The 16,310-nt window shown below is 41.7% G+C and overlaps 1 long non-coding RNA gene across 2 annotated transcripts in view; it reads left to right on the top strand.

Annotated features, from left to right (window-relative positions):
- The window catches only part of LOC110262089 (uncharacterized), a 54,107-nt gene that overhangs the window by 533 nt on the left and 37,264 nt on the right, over window positions 1-16,310 (top strand). The window lies entirely within an intron of this gene.

Genomic DNA, 16,310 nt, shown 5'->3' with positions numbered 1-16,310 from the left:
ATGGCACAGGTGCAGCCTTAAAAAAAAGTGTTTGTCTCCCAGAACTCAGCCCTGACTGTTCCTCTCCTTGACCAGCGACCATTTGTGTAACTTTTGGAGACAAAGGACACCAGGCAATTAGGATGCTTGGCCCACATATTAGCAAGAGAAGAGTGGTGATTAAAGGGCCCAGGAGGACCTGTTTTACCCCCTCCACCTGTGTTTGGCCAGATGAGGCTGCCTGGTTTCTGCAAGCCAAGTTGCTTTTTCCAGCATACTGTCTGCACTTTCTTCAGATAAGTCATTTGCATCAATATAAAAGCAGTGCACAGTTGCCCCCCCTGTCAACTAACAGATAATCTAGGGCAGACATTTATCCAGGACCTTACTGGGCGGTAAGTCAATGGACACTTATAATAGCTTGAAGTCGAGACGGGTCACATTGGCTGCCATCATCTTGGTGGCTTTGCCTTTTTTTGGCTTGTGGTGCCCAGCAACTTGATGTGGGATGTCAGTTCCCAGACCAGGGATCGAACCAGGCCACAGTGATGAAAACACCAAATCCTAACCCCTAGACCACCAGGAAACTCCCTGGCTGTTACCTTTTTTGATGATGGCAGTGTTATATATGGTTCCTGTGGCCAAGGTCATTAGCACCCTTATGGGTGTAATAACTCCTGCAATTTGTAGTCTTCTCTTGTGGGATGTAATTTTATTACTTTTTGGAAGAGAAGTTTCAGGTTCATACAAGGAGTCAAGGGGGCCCATTTATCCCAGGTTGTCTTTCCGAAAGTTGGAGCTTGGAGGCCTCCTCACTAGCGTGTGATGTGCCCATGGAGCAATCCTCGTCACGTTGGGGCAGAGTGGGTCGTTAGGACCACTAGGTGGGGTCCGTTCCACTTGGCAGTGGACTGATCTTGCTGGCCGCTGTCTTGCCAGGTTTTTAGGTTCACCCAGTCTCCTGGGCCAGAGGGGTGGAGGGCCAGGTGGGTGGGTATGGGCAGCACCTGGTCATGAGCGCTTTTGTGATTTTTTTGTGATTTCTCCACTCTGGAGGGCACACTAGAGTTTCCATTTCAGGGGGGCCAGGGTCTCCTTTCTCTGATGTGGGAGCTGGATCTACCACCCAGGAGTTCAAATGCACGTCACTTTGACTTATCCCTTGGGGTAACTGCCTGCGGAGCAGGACAACTGGGAGTCCCTTGATCCAATTTTCTTGTGTTTCTCTGACAGAGCTTGGCGAAGGTTGGTTTTAAGGTCTAATCGGGTCTCTCTACTTTCCCCCCACAATGGGGTCTCCAGGCCGACTGCAAGGTCCATTTTATGCCCAGGGCCCTTTTTATCCTTTTTGTCACTTGAGGCACGAATACTAGGCCATTGTCACTTTGTAGGGATCCTGGGAGCCTAAACCTGGGGAATGTCTTTTTATGAATACTTTAGCCATTTTGGCTGCCATTTCATTTCCAATGGGGAATGCTTCTGCCCACCCTGAGTATACTTGGATGAGCCCTCCTTCATCGGGGTCCTACCTCAAAAAGAGTACTTTTCCTAGTGGTTTTTTCTTTTTTTTTTTTTAAGTTTTATGGAAGTAAAGTTAATTTACAAGGCTGTGATAGTTTCTGCTGTACAACAAAGTGACCCAGTCATACACATACATATACACATACCCATTCTCACAGCAATGTCAGATCCCCAACCCACTGATCCCGGCCAGGAATCAAACCCACATCCCCATGGATACTAGTCAGGTTCACTGTCACTGAGCCACAAGGGGAACTCTATGAATCAACTGTACTTTTATAAGGAATTTTTTAAAAAGCTGTATCCAGGAGTTCCCGTCGTGGCTCAGTGGTTAACGAATCCGACTAGGAACCATGAGGTTGAGGGTTCGATCCCTGCCCTTGCTCAGTGGGTTAACGATCCGGCGTTGCCGTGAGCTGTGGTGTAGGTCGCAGGTGCTGCTCAGATCCCGCATTGCTGTGGCTCTGGTGTAGGCCAGCGGCTACAGCTCCGATTAGACCCCTAGCTTGGGAACCTCCATATGCCGAGGGAGCGGCCCAAGAAATGGCAAAAAGACGAAAAGAAAATAAAAGCTGTATCCAGCCACTCAAACAATGTTTCTAAAGACCCCCCCCCCCAATCTGCTTTCTATGGTGTGGCTTCATCTTTGGGCTCTGTTTTGGCCCTCTGGCAAACTTACTAGCTTCCATAATTCCAGATCTTATACCATTCAGAAAAACAGGTAAGTTTCTCCTCATAAGAAGTCCAACTGGCATCTCCCTGAAACTTATTGGCTTTGACTGTGTGGTGCTTCACCCCAGAGCCAATGCAAGTAACCATGGACATAAGCCAGTCAGCCTATGCGTGGAATTTGTAGTAAAGTTATTCCCACCCAAATCACATGACTGGGGGAAAGAAATTTTGGAGTAAAGATGAATGCCAGGGAAGTGATCAATAAATGATCATGATAAATACAAGAAATTACCTTTGATTGCTTTATTTGAAATTCGGCTTCAGTGGCTATCAGGTCAGTCCAATAACTGAGTTAATACAACCCAATTAATTACAGTAGAACTACTCTAAGATTAATTAGCTAGGAAAAAGTAGAATTAATTTATATATGAATTAATTGAATATTTTTAAAAAAACATATAGCATGTAGAACCAACAGCTGAAATAAGAATTCACTGTAGGAAGGATGATTTCAGCAGAGATTAGCCTTGTTTATAATCATATTCAAAAATATGCTAAAATTATTAGAAGTATGTTTTCCTCTTCAGTACGTTAACCGTATTCCTATATCCATTCAGTGTGTGTTTTCTGTTTCATTTATTTAGAGCCTCCAACCTGCATGTCAAAATCTGTCTATAAATTCCATCATCTTCTCTTTTGAACTCTCTCCCTGCAACTGCACCTACCTCCCTGTAGTTAAAGGACATAAAAGGACAGCAACCAGAAGCCCTCAAAATCCTTCAGCAACTTGCACCACCCCCTGTCATTCATTAGTCATGGAGAACTCAAAACCCTTGTGTAGGCAAAAGGCTAAAGTCTTGTGATACAGGCAACTCTGCTGATCTTGGCTGACTTTCTCACATGTTGGGGAGTTGGTTGACTGCAAAACTATTCTGGGATAGCCTTTGTTCACAAAGCTAACAGGACTCTCCTCCACATGGTCTCTCAGCCTCCAGCAGGCTAGCCCAGGCTTATTCACAAGACCTAGTATACAAAGCTCTGGAGGTCTAGGCTTGGAACTAGTACGCTGGCTCTTCTATGTTCTGTTGCTAAATCAAGTCACAAATTCAGCCCTGCTACAAAGGACAGAAGACTCCACTTCTTGGTGCAGTTGTTGCAATAACATACTGCAAAGGCTATGTATACAGGAAATCACTAAGGACACTCATTGCAATCAGTTTGTCAAGGCTGTAAGAATTTTATGTTCAATTCCTATTGTGGAGCATCTAAATTGTGTTCCAGGGCAAATAGACTTTTTGAGTGATGGTGGTGGCAGCAGCAATAGTCGTGTCCATTCAGGTGTTGGGCATATCTTTAAAAATGTAGAACATGCTCCTACTTTGAAGAGTTCTCTTTTAAAAATAACACATAAGGAGTTCCCATCATGGCGCAGAGGAAACGAATCTGACTAGGAACTATGAGGTTGCAGGTTCAATCCCTGACCTCGCTCAGTGGGTTAAGGATCTGGCATTGCCATGAGCTGTGGTGTAGGTTGCAGTTGTGGCTTGGATCTGATGTTGCCGTTGCTGTGGTATAGGCCGGCAGCTACAGTTCCGATTAGACCCCTGGCCTAGGAACCTCCATATGCCGTGGGTGCGGCCATAAAAAAAAGTAATAATAATAAAATAAATAAATAATAAAAATAACAAGTAAGCCAAGAAATCTGAAAACAGACTAAGCCTTCTAGAAGCATGCTTTTCTAAACCATCTACATTATTATCAATATTTTTCTAAACAGTTTGTCAAATTGAATATTGCATTTTTATGGAAACTTCCATACTTGTTTATAATTTGGTAGAGAAATTATATCTTTTTCAAAGAAAGGAACAGGTGCATGCTTACCTTCTTCTCATTGTAAATGGTTCCAGATGGTGACTATTCATTTCAGAAGCGTCTCAAGAAACATCTGTTCACAATATTTATATTTGACTTTATTATATTTTCCAAAAATTGCATTTTAAATACAGTTTCCTTTAAATTAAAAAAAACATTCATTTTTTCCTATTCATAAGAGGAGCCTTTGCATTAGTTTAGTCTCACTTTGTGCACAAGCTCTACATTATTATATCACAAACAAAGCTAGATTTAAATGATAACTTTGTGAAAGAAAAAGGGAGAGGAATACAGGGAGTCTTTTTTATGGTATCTAATATTGTCATGCACAAATTATTTCTCAATTAAGAGAATTAAATTGGTTTCAGTTTTCTCTTTCAATTGCTATACATCTGAATTTTGCAACTTATTTTAAATATTCTCAGGAGGAAAAAAACAGGTCATGCTGGAATATTGATAGTGAAGCTGATCATTCCTCTAGTTGTATGAAAAGCTTTTATGACAAAATGCATTCTCCCAAAACAAAATACATAATGATTATAAATGCAGCAAAATTGCACACTATGAAAAGCCAAAATGCAATGAAAGAAGAAAAAAAGAAATCCTTTTCAACATTTAAACAATAGTGTACTAAAACTCTGAGGACTCATTGTAAGGAGCAGTTTTCCTAAGGATTTGTAAGAATTCTAACATGTGATATGACCACGATAAAGAGAGGAGTGGACAGTAGATTTATTATTTGGTCCGGTCAGTCTTTAGAACAAGACAGTCCTGGATTAGTCAGGTATTCAGCCTACACCTGGTTGATCTCCTGGTCCCCTCTGCTTGTCTAGTCCGCCTTCACTTATTATTCTGAATGAAGAGGTTCATATTGTGGGCTGGTGTGAATATGGGTTCTCTTAGCCTATCCAATGTTAATTCACTCTTCTTGCAGTGACAGTGTCCCTCCTTTTTCTCTGGATATATTACCCTTCCCTCTTCAATCTTGCAATAGAGATGAGTGGAGTTGACCTTTAAGACCCAACCAACCAAAGCAACCCCACACCTCGCCTAGCTCTCCAGCCATGATGACTGGTTCAGGGATAGCACTCCACCCAGTTAGTCTGACTCTGAGCCAATCCCACAACTTTTGCTAAAGGGACCAGGCGATGAGTACTCTCTGTGCTGCTAAACTCAAGCTATGAAGATTAGGCTGGCCATTCTGCTGGTCTTCCCCTTTCCAACAAGGGCTTGTTGATAGCAAAGTCAACACAGGGAAAAGTCTAGCCAAGAGAACTGGACTCTGGTGATATCATTTAGGAGCTGAAATCCAGCTATGTCCTAACTCTTCAGTGTTAAAAATCAGTGGAGGAGTTCCTGTCATGGCTCAGCTGTTAATGAACCCAGCAATTATCCGTGAGGACACAGGTTTGATCCCTGGCCTCACTCAGCGGGTTATGGATCCAGTGTTGCTGTGACCTGTGGTGTAGATCACAGACGTAGCTCATATCCCGTGTTTCTGTGGCTTTTTCATAGGCTGGCAGCTATAGCTCTGATTCAGCCCCTAGCCTGGGAACCTCTGTGTGCCATGGGTAAAGCCCTAAAAAGACCAAAAAAAAAAAAAAAAAAATTGCTGGAGTTCCCCAATTTGCCAAGGTCAATTTTAGTTAGAGTTTTTGTTTTGTTTCGTTTCCAAGCAAAATAGAAAAGAAGAAAGAAGAAACGAAAAAAAAAAAAAAAGGATAAGCTGCATACCACAAAGAGAAAGAGCATGTTTCTCTATGCCCACCCAAATCTCACTGGGATAGGGACAGTGCACTTGGTGGCACTATATTCCACATACTATCCACATTATTTTCTAGAACTTCGGTACACATACACGTGCACTGATATGATTTAACAGCAAAGCAGGAGGAAAGGCAGCCACTTGCTGTCCATGTGGTATGCAGTAGAGGTCTGGACAGTGAGTTAAGATGGGCAGAAATGTCCAGGCATCCCCTGCAGTGCCTTTTTCTGCCAGCCTGAAATACTGCCCCTGCTGCACAAAAGGATTTCCCTCTACTAAGCAGGATGGGCACTCTTTTATTTATTTTTTTAAGAATTTTATTTTTTCTATTATAGTTGATTTACAGTGTTCTGTCAATTTCTGCTATATAGCAAAGTGACCCAGTTTCCCCCCCCACCCCACCCCCACACAATCCTTTTTTCACATTATACACCATTAGAGGCACTCTTTTATGACCCAACACAGTTGCTTTTGGTTGTTTGGTTGATTGGTTTGGGCTGTTGGGTTTTTTTCTTTTTTTCCTTTTTTTTGGTCGGGCCCACAACATATGGAAGTTCCTGGGCCAGGGACTAAACTCACACCATGGCAGCTCCTCATTTTGCTGCAGTGATCACACCGGACCTTAACCCACTGCGTCATAAAAGAACTAGCAGCCTGATTGTTAACCGCTCTTTTTGTGTGAGGAAACACAAAAAACAGGATTTTTTAGAACCAAAGAATCATTAAATGTCCAACAAACCCAGAAGGGAGAAAGTCATGTGTATCAAGCATGACTTTACATCATCTCTTTTGAGGTGTCTCTTGTAAATGCATCGTGAGGAATAGAGCTGAAAAGGAAATAAAGGGAAAGAATCAGGGTGTTGACTATCACATCTAAAGCATGACTTTATGATCATTTGTTCCACCTCTTCTTGTGGTTGAGGAGCTGAGGATGGAGCAGTGACATTATGCCCAAGGGTATGCAGCTGATTGCTGGTGGGGCCAGAACTCAAGGGACTTCTGCTACCCCCTGCTTTCTCCATATTTTGACAGAAAGAAAATGCCAGGAAAGCTGTTCTAAATGTATGCCCTAGTAGTATAAAAAGACCGGGGAGGAGTCCTGTAAAATAAGTGAGATAAAGGGCTAAAAAACTTGGCAGTGTGGGACAAACCAAGCTTTCCCTTTTCCATTAATTCTTCAGGTTAATGATCCCTAGAAGGGAAGTCTGGGCTTTGCTAATGTTCTCCATTGTTTCTTTTGTTCCTCTAAAAATGTTTGTCAGGTCATTTTACTTCTTGGTAACCATTTCTTCCCTTGCAAAATAGAAAGTTTCTTGGTCTATGTGCATACTTCCCTCCCTATTCCATAGGGCTGACAGTGAACTTGGCCAGAGCTTCTGGAAGAAACATTACCTACAATACAAATTATTACCATTACATTTATCCACAGGAAAGTAAAATTGTTTGTATTTTCTGGTAATTGAAGGGCCTCAGATGACAAGCATTTTAACAAAAGCATTTATTTCAAGCAATAGTCTCATTTTAAAGAGGCCTAGATTAGTGGGTTATTGCCATAGCTAACATGGATAAGAATTTTCTAACTTAATTTCTGCTTCATTAGGTTACATAAGCTGAAAAACCAAAGCAAATCTGAAACATGAAAATATTTCGCAGGCAGTTTCCAAAGGAAAAAATATATATGTTTATCAACTCTTGAGAGACTTAGAATATAAAGACATGTGAAAAATATTTCACACTGTCTTTTTTCCATATCAAAGTAGAGCTCTTCTCTTTCTTATCTGATTTTTTTTTCCAGTGCTACTGTGTTTCAAATACATGTGTCTCATGACTCCATTTGCCGGAAGCTGCTATTTTTGGGGAACAGCATTATATGACCACACATTTGAAAATAAAGATGAAAATTTGGAGGGAAAAAAATAGCAATCCTTTGCTTCAAAACACATTAACAAGGGAAGGGAAAATATCTCTTGTCAGCTAAAGAGATTAGATTACGAATTTGAGGAAGACAAGAAAGGAGAGGAATTGGGAAAAAATGGAAAGGAGAAGAGACAGAAGAAGACAGAATAGAAAAAGCATCTCAGGGGAGTTTCTTGGGGCTCATTGGGTTAAGGATCTGGCATTGCCACTGCTGTGGCTAGGGTTGCAGGTTCTATCCCCAGCCTAGGAACTTCTGCATGCTGCAGATGGAGCCAAAACAAAAAGAAAAGGCATCTCAGTATCATCCATGTATCCAATAAATGTATGTTGAGTACCTACTGAGGGCCAGGTTTGGACCCTGATCTTGTGGAGTTTATGGTATAAACTTCAATTCAAATAATCTATAAGCAAATATAAAGGAATTCAGTACCCAGATAGTCTATTGGAAAGACAGTAGGAAAAGGGAGGAGAAAGCATTAGAGTGGAACCATCACAAATGCTGAATTCCAGGGCTGATAGGAGGCTGGGATGATAGAGGTGCCTGAGATGATCCTGCCTGGGCAGGCACAGAGTACAGGAAGCATAATAGATTGAGCCCTTGGGCCTTTATTTCAGAGGTGGTCAGCTCCTGGGTTTCCAATCCAAATAGGCTGAGTGGAGGGGGACTGAGTGGCAGACGACGCTCAGAAGGCATGTGAGCAGGTCAGGTCATCTGGAATGGCTTTCTTGGATTCTATGCCTTGAACTATAGGGCAAAGCTCCAGCCTCCTATAGCTGGCCAGGGGAAAGCAAAGCTGCAGATGCCCAGCTCTGGGCAGAGGTTTAGAACATGGTTTCAGCCTGGAGGGACTGGGAATTCTAGACCCGGACCAGGGCCAGAGGCAGAGGTAAGGACAAGCAGTCTGGGAGAACTGGGACTGGGGAATCTGGGGCTAGCCATCTCTCAGGTCACTGGGCTCAGGGCCTTGGGTTATTAGGGGTTCAAGAGTACATGGAAGAAATTTCAGACCAGAATTTTTTTTTAATTAACAAAATGAAAATTGGTGAATGGCAATTATATGTTATAAAACATTGCTTTTTGCCACCGTCACTTACTATTGATTAGTATTCACAAGTATTTCACCACATTTGAAAATTAGTTTTAGGTTAGACTTTATCATTTGTAAGACTTTCCTGATAAGCCCTAGTGATTGTCGGAAAATTCCTAGTCCACCATACATTTAATGAAACTTAGAAAAAAAGGTTTCGCCATGTGTGAAATCACATGGAGAGTGGATGATACTATGACGGTGGCATTATACAATTACCCAAACCCATAGAATGTACAATACCAAGAGTGAGCCCTAATGTAAACTAAAGATTTGGGGTGATGGTGTGTCAGCGTAAGGTCATCAGTTTTAGCAAATGCACTGCTCTGGTAGGAGATGTTGATAATGAGGAAGGCTATGCATGTATTGGAAAGGGAGCATATGGGAAATCTCCATGCTTTAGATTCACTTTTGCAATGAACCTAAGCCTGGTCTAAAAAACTGTAGTCTTTTTTTTTGGGGGGGGGGGGTTGTTTGTTTGTTTTTGTCTTTTTAGGGCCACATGGAGGGCATATGGAAGTTCCCAGGCTAGGGGTTGAATCAGAGCTGCAGCTGCTGGCCTACACCACAACCACAGCAATGTGGGATCTGAGCCATGTGACCTACATCACAGCTCACGGCAACACCAGATCCTTAACCCACTGAGCAAGGGCAGGGATTGAAACCATATCCTCGTAGACACTACATTTTTTTTTACCCATCTGTTGATGTACATTTGGGTAAACAAAAGGTAGTATATACATACAATAAAATATCATTTAGCCTTAAAAAGGAATAAAATTTGAGAGTTCCCTTGTGGTGCAGCAGGTTAAGGATCCAACATTGTCACTGCAGCAGCTTGGGTCACTACTGTGATGTGGGTTCAATCTCTGGCTGAGGGGTTTTGGTATGCACCAGCACAGCCAAAAAAAAAAAAGGAATAAAATTTTGACACATGCTAAAACATGAATACACCTTGAAGACATTGTGCTCAGCAATGTCAGATCTGAGCCACATCTGTGACCTACACCACAGCTCACAGCAATGTTGGATTCTTAGTCTACTGAGCGAGGCCAGAGATCAAACTCTCATTCTCATTCTCATGGATACTGTCAGGTTCGTTACCACTGAGCCGCAATGGGAACTTCTCCGTTCTTTTTCATATTCTTTTCCCAAATAGATTACTTAGAATATTGGGTAGAGTTCCTTGTGCTATACAGTAGGCCCTCATTGATCATCCATCCCATATCTTTTTATATTTTTTTTTGTCTTTTTAGGGCTGTACATTTGGGTTGTTTCCACCTTTTGTCTATTGTGAACATGGGTGTATAACTATCTATTCTAACATTTCTTCTAGAAACCTTTATATATATTGTGGGTGTGGCCCTAAAACAGACCAAAAAAAAAAAAAATTCTAGAGACTGATGGTGGTGATGGTTGCACAACAATTTAGATGTATGTAATACTACTGAACAAAACATTGAAAAAATGGTTAAGATAGTATATTTTATGTTGTGTATATTTTACCACACCAAAAAAAAAAAAAAAAAAGATGCTTGATCTGCAAATTGTCCTATTAGAAGAGGTCATTGATCCTATGGGAGAAGTGTGAGCTCTGAGGAAGAGTGAAGAACAAGAAAAGGACAGAATCTTGGACTTCCCGTCGTGGCACAGTTGTTAATGAATCCGACTAGGAACCATTAGGTTGCAGGTTCGATCCCTGGCCTTGCTCAGTGGGTTAAGGGTCTGGTGTTGCCGTGACCTGTGGTGTAGGTTGCAGACGTGGCTCAGATCCTGCATTGCTGTGGCTGTGGCATAGGCAATCGGCTATGCCTCTGATTCGACCCCTAGTCTGGGAACCTCCATATGTCACAGGAGCGGCCCAAGAAATGGCAAAAAAGACACGAAAAAAAAAAAAAAGAAAAGGACAGAATCTTAAGGAATGCCTACACTTAAGGGCAGAAGGAAAAGGCGTTTAGTCATACCTTCAAGAGCCTTCTAGCCTGCAAGTCAAATTTGAAAAGTCTGAGTCCTGTGGATTATTCCTGAAGTGTTCGGTGAAGACCATGAAACGTGACATTGCTGGGGGTGGAAAAGGATGGTAGTGATTTTGATTCACTTTCCAAGTTGTTTCACTGGCAACTTTGTGAATATGTTTTGAAAAATACCAGTAGCTGCTTGGCAAAAAAAGTGAGTTCTTAATGGTCATTGGCTTCTAGCCAAGTTTTTTCTCAGAGCTTGGAGAGAGAAGTAAATACATCCATCATAAGATATATTCATTTTGGTCAGTTGCAGAATTGTGGTTCTGTGCATGTAGGATGTGGGATGAGATGAATGTGTATGTGTGTGCCTGTGCTTGGGTGTGGAGAGGAATATAGTAATAAGGAGTGATTTTTAGGTTTTAATTACAAAATATAGCACCCCAGCACCCATAATCATGTTTACTTAGGGAAACTTTGTCTGGAGAAACAGGAATATGGTTTGGAGGGAGAAATACTGATTGTCCTTTCTTTTCAGGCAAGCATCTGAAACAAATAGGTCTCCAAACAGCAAGTAAGTCTTTGCTAGCAAGAGAGTTTTTTAAAAGTCCATTTGAGAAGTTCCCTGCTGCTTCAGTGGGGTAAGGATCCAGCCATGTCACTGCTGTGGCTCAGGTCACTACTGTGGCACAGGTTTGATCCTGGGCCCAGGAACTTCCACATGCCACAGGCACATCCAAAAAAAAAAAAAAGAAGAAGAAGAAAAGAATTCAACTGGATGAGCTTAATAGCAGACATATATTATAGGAAAAAGAAGTATTAAATCCCAAGTTAGGTCAATAGAAATTATCCAAACTTGGAGTTCCACTTGCAGCACAGTGGGTTAAGAATCTGATTGCAGCAGCTCAGGTCGCCGAGAAGGTACATGTTTGATCCCCAGCCTGGCACATTGCGTTAAAGGATCTGGCATTGCCACAGCTGTGGCATAAGTCACAGCTGTGGCTCAGATTCAGTCCTTGGCCTGGGAACTTCCATATGCCGAGGGTGCAGCCATTTTAAAATTAAAAAAAAAAATTTAAATACGAAGTTCCCATTGTGGCTCAGCAGTCAACGAACCTGACTAGGAACCTTGAGGTTGCGGGTTTGATCCCTGGCCTCACTCAGTGGGTTAAGGATCCAGCATTGCCATGAGCTGTGGTGTAGCTCGCAGACGTGGCTCAGATTCAGCGTTGCTGTGGCTGTGGTATAGGCCATTGGCTACAGCTCCGATTCAACCTCTAGCCTGGGAACTTCCATATGCCATGGGCGCAGCCCTAAAAAGCAAAAAAATAAAAAAATAATAAATAATAAATGAAAAGAAATTATCCAAACTAAAGATAAACAGACAGACAGGTAGATTGGAAGGAAAAAGAATGGAAACACTAATAATGCTAATTAAGTGCAAAAATTATAGTATATACTAGGTAATGTACAACTGCCAGAAAATAAGTGTAATCTACAGATACAGAGAGTTAATGATAGAAAACCTTTTTGAGGTGATGAGATTTGAGTCTAGTTTTCAAAGAGATGAGATATATGTGTATTCATTAGGATAATTTGGGTTATAGTAACAGAAAATCTAATTCAAACTGGCTTAAATGATATTTTATTGACTCATTTAACTGAAAATGCTTAGGGAACATTTTCAGGCTAATTTTGATCACGGTTCCAACTCTGCATTTCCCTAATTTTCACAACTTGGGTCTCCACATTAGCTTCATTCTCAGGTTGACTTCCCTCATGGAAGCAAAGTAATTACAAGAAATCTTGTCTCTAAGGTTCCTTTTCAGTAGCAAACCCTTGCACTTCACTCTGGGGCAATCCTGACCAATCTCTGAGGCTAAAGAACTTCTTTGTTCTTTATTGGCATGTAGTATAATTGACTTATTATATTAGTTACAGGTATACAACATGATTTGGTATTTGTATATTTTGCAAAATCATCACCATAATAAGTCTAGTTTAAAAGCTGTCACCATATATGGTTACAAAATATGTTTTTCTTGTGATGAGAACTTTTTAAAGATTTACTCTCTTAAAACTTTCAAATATTATTAGCAATATTATTAACTATAGTCACCATGCTGGCCATTGCATCCCCAAGTTCATATTTTATAATTGGAGGTTTGTACATTTTGACTCCCTTTACTCATTTCACTCACCATCCCATTCCCCACCTCTGGCAACCACCAATGTACTCTTTTTATCTTTGAGTTTAGTTGCTGTTGTTGTTGTGTTTTGGTTGTTTTGTTTTAGATTCTACATGTAAGTGAGGTCTTAGGTATTTGTCTTTCTCTGACTTACTTCACTTAGCATAAAGCCTTCAAGGTTCATCCATGTTGTCCTAAATGGCTAGATTTCCATCTTTATTCATGGCTGAATAATATTCCAGTGTGTGTGTGTGTGTGTGTATGTGTATGAGAGAGAGAGTGAGAGAGATCTTCTGTAAGAACTTATCCATTGATAGACACTTAGGTGTTGTTTCTATATCTTGGCTCAGGTAAGTAACGCAACAATGAACATGGGGGTGCAAGTATCTTTTCAAGTTAATGTTTTCATTTTTCTTTAGAGAAATATCCAGGAGTGGAACCACCAGATCGTATGGTGGTTCTATTTTTAATTTTTTTTTTGTCTTTTTTTTTTTTTGTCTTTTGTTGTTGTTGTTGCTACTTCTTGGGCCGCTCCCGCGGCATATGGAGGTTCCCAGGCTAGGGGTTGAATCGGAGCTGTAGCCACCGGCCTACACCAGAGCCACTGCAACGTGGGATCCGAGCCGCGTCTGCAACCTACACCACAGCTCACGGCAACGCCGGATCGTTAACCCACTGAGCAAGGGCAGAGACCGAACCCGCAACCTCCTGGTTCCTAGTCGGATTCGTTAACCACTGCGCCACGACGGGAACTCCTATTTTTAATTTTTTGAGGAATTCCCATACTTTTTCCATAGTGGCTGCACCAGTTAGTTACATTCCCACCAACAGTGCACAAAGATTTCCTTTTCCCACATACTGTCCAATGTTGGTTATTTCTTCTGTTTTTGATAATAACCATTCTAAAGATGTGAGGTGATATCTCATTGTAGTTTTGATTTGCATTTCTCTAGTGATATTGAGTACCTTAATGTATCTGTTGGTGCAATTCTAAAGATACAATTTCAGTGTACCTTTTACAGTGTGTTGTTGGTCATCTGTATGTCGTCTTTGGAAAAATGTCTATTCAGATACTCTACCCATTTTTTAATTGGATTGTTTGGTTTTATGCTATTGTGCTATATGGATTCTTTATATATTTTGCCTTTTTTTTTTCTTTTTAGAGTGGTACCTGTGACATATGGAAGTTTCCAGGTGAGGGGTCAAATCAGAGTTACAGCTGCTGGCATATACCACACCACAGCAGTACAGCATCAGAGCCACATCTGCAACTTACACTGCAGCCTGCAGCAGCGCTGGATCCTTAGCCCACTGAGTGAGGTCAGGGATTGAACCTGCATCCTCATGGATACTAGTCAGATTCTTAACTGGCTGAGCCACAAGGGAAACTCTGAGGCTCCCTATTCTGTTCCATTGATCTATGTGTCTGTTTTTGTACTGATTCCATGCTGTTTTGATTACTATAGCTTTGTAATGTAGTTTGAAATCAGTGATGCCTCCGACTTTGTTCATTCTCAATATTCAGTGTCTTTGTAGTTCCATACAAATGTTAACATCATCCTATTTCTGTAAAAAATGCTCTTGGAAGCTGTGGAACTTCTATGCTTCTATGTGCTAATTGGCTTTGGCCTGGGTGACTGCCCTTCCCCGAAATAATCATTGTGGGATGAGGGATGACATGGTGCTGGTTGTGGAGAATGCTTCTTTTCCACTCCCAATATTGTTTCTCCAGGGAGTTCCCGTTGTGGCATAGCAGAAACAAATCCAACTAGTATCCATGAGGATTCAGCCTCAATTAGTGGGTAGAGGATCTGTCACTGCCGTGAGCTGTGGTATAGGATATGGCTCAGATCCCTTGTTGCTGTGGCTGTGGTGTAGGCCGGCAGCTGTAGCTGTGATTCAACCCCTAGCCTGAGAATTTCCCTATATAATGGGTGTGGCCCTAAAAAGAAAAACAAAATTAATGTAACTCCAGCCTCTTTCTTCTCCTGGGAAGATGGATCCACTCATCTGATATGGTAATTCTGTAAGGACTGAGAACACTCTCTCAGCTCCTCCCTTCTCTTTTATTATTATTTGTAGCTGGACCTGTCAAAGTCCATCATAGCCTCAGCTATTATAGAGGCCACTATTGTCATAGAGGCATATGGCTCAGGTTTGCTAACCAAGTAGACTTACTAATACTATTTGGTTAGTAGTAAGTCTACTAGGTTAGCAAACCTGAGCCATGTGCTTCTATAACAATAAATGTGAAATTTGGGAGCATATTTACTCTTTGCTTTATTTTTCAAGTTGTTCACAACCAAAGCAGGAAAAAGATGACACTTACCAGGGACCTCCTTGAGGTCTCAAAAAAAAAAAAAAAAAAAACACTGATTGACTTATGGCAATTGAAGCCTATCCTTAGAGCTAGAAGTAGGGTCCCACTTCCCAATGTGCTGAATACTCCTATGAGAAAGAGTGGATTCTCCTAAGGAAAGCCTAGATGCTGCCAGGATAAAAAACACAGGACTTCCCTGGTGGCTCAGTGGGTTAAGGATCTGGCGTTGTCACTGCTGTGGCTTGGGTTGCTCTTGTGGTGTGGGTTTGATCCCTGGCCCGGGAACTTCCGCCTCCTGTGGGCATGTCCAAAAATGAAAAGAAGCCAAATAGATGCTAAGAAGCCAAACACGGGATGCCCCCAACAACATGGTTTGATTGAGAATCTCTTTCTTTGCTTGTGTCAGTTGATCCAGAAACATGCTCACAGATTTAATGACTGTTATGGTCTGAATGTTTGTGTCTCCCCTGGCCCCCAAATTCATGTATTAAAATTCTAATTCCCAAGGTGATGGTAAGGAGGAGGTAGGGCCTCTGGGAAGTGGTTAGGTCATGAGAGTGAAACCCTTATAAATGGAATCGATGCTCTTATAAAAGAGGCCCCAAGAGAGCTCCCTGGCTGCTTCCTGTGAGGAAACAAGAAGTCTACAACCCAGAAGGGGACCCTCACTCAAGCATGTTAGCACCCTGATCCCAGACTTCTAGCCTCCAGAACTGTGAGAAATAAATTTCTGTTGTTTATAAGCCAGTATGTCATATTTGTGTTATAGAAATTTGGATGGACTAAGTTTTGTGAGTTGAGGCCAAATTCTAAAACCAAAACTTGCATGGGGTACTTCTCTATACTCAGCTCCAGTCCTGCCCCACCCTGGCACTCCTCACACTGACCTTCCTTCATTTAATGGGTTACGGCATGTTTCCCCCTCTCTAGAGCCTTTGTGTATACCATTCTATCTGCAAAAACATCCTCCCCTGCCCCCATTCACACATGTTTTAACCCCTACACATCTTTCAGATCTCGTTCAAAGGC

Source organism: Sus scrofa, chromosome 8 (genome assembly GCF_054392235.1).
Source record: "Sus scrofa isolate SSC_HxYL_T2T_F1_AM1 chromosome 8, Sscrofa_HxYL_maternal_Yorkshire_Landrace_v2.0, whole genome shotgun sequence".
Classification (NCBI taxonomy): domain Eukaryota; kingdom Metazoa; phylum Chordata; class Mammalia; order Artiodactyla; family Suidae; genus Sus; species Sus scrofa.
The sequence above is the reverse complement of the archived record's forward strand: the minus strand, read 5'-3'. Positions and strand labels throughout refer to the sequence as shown.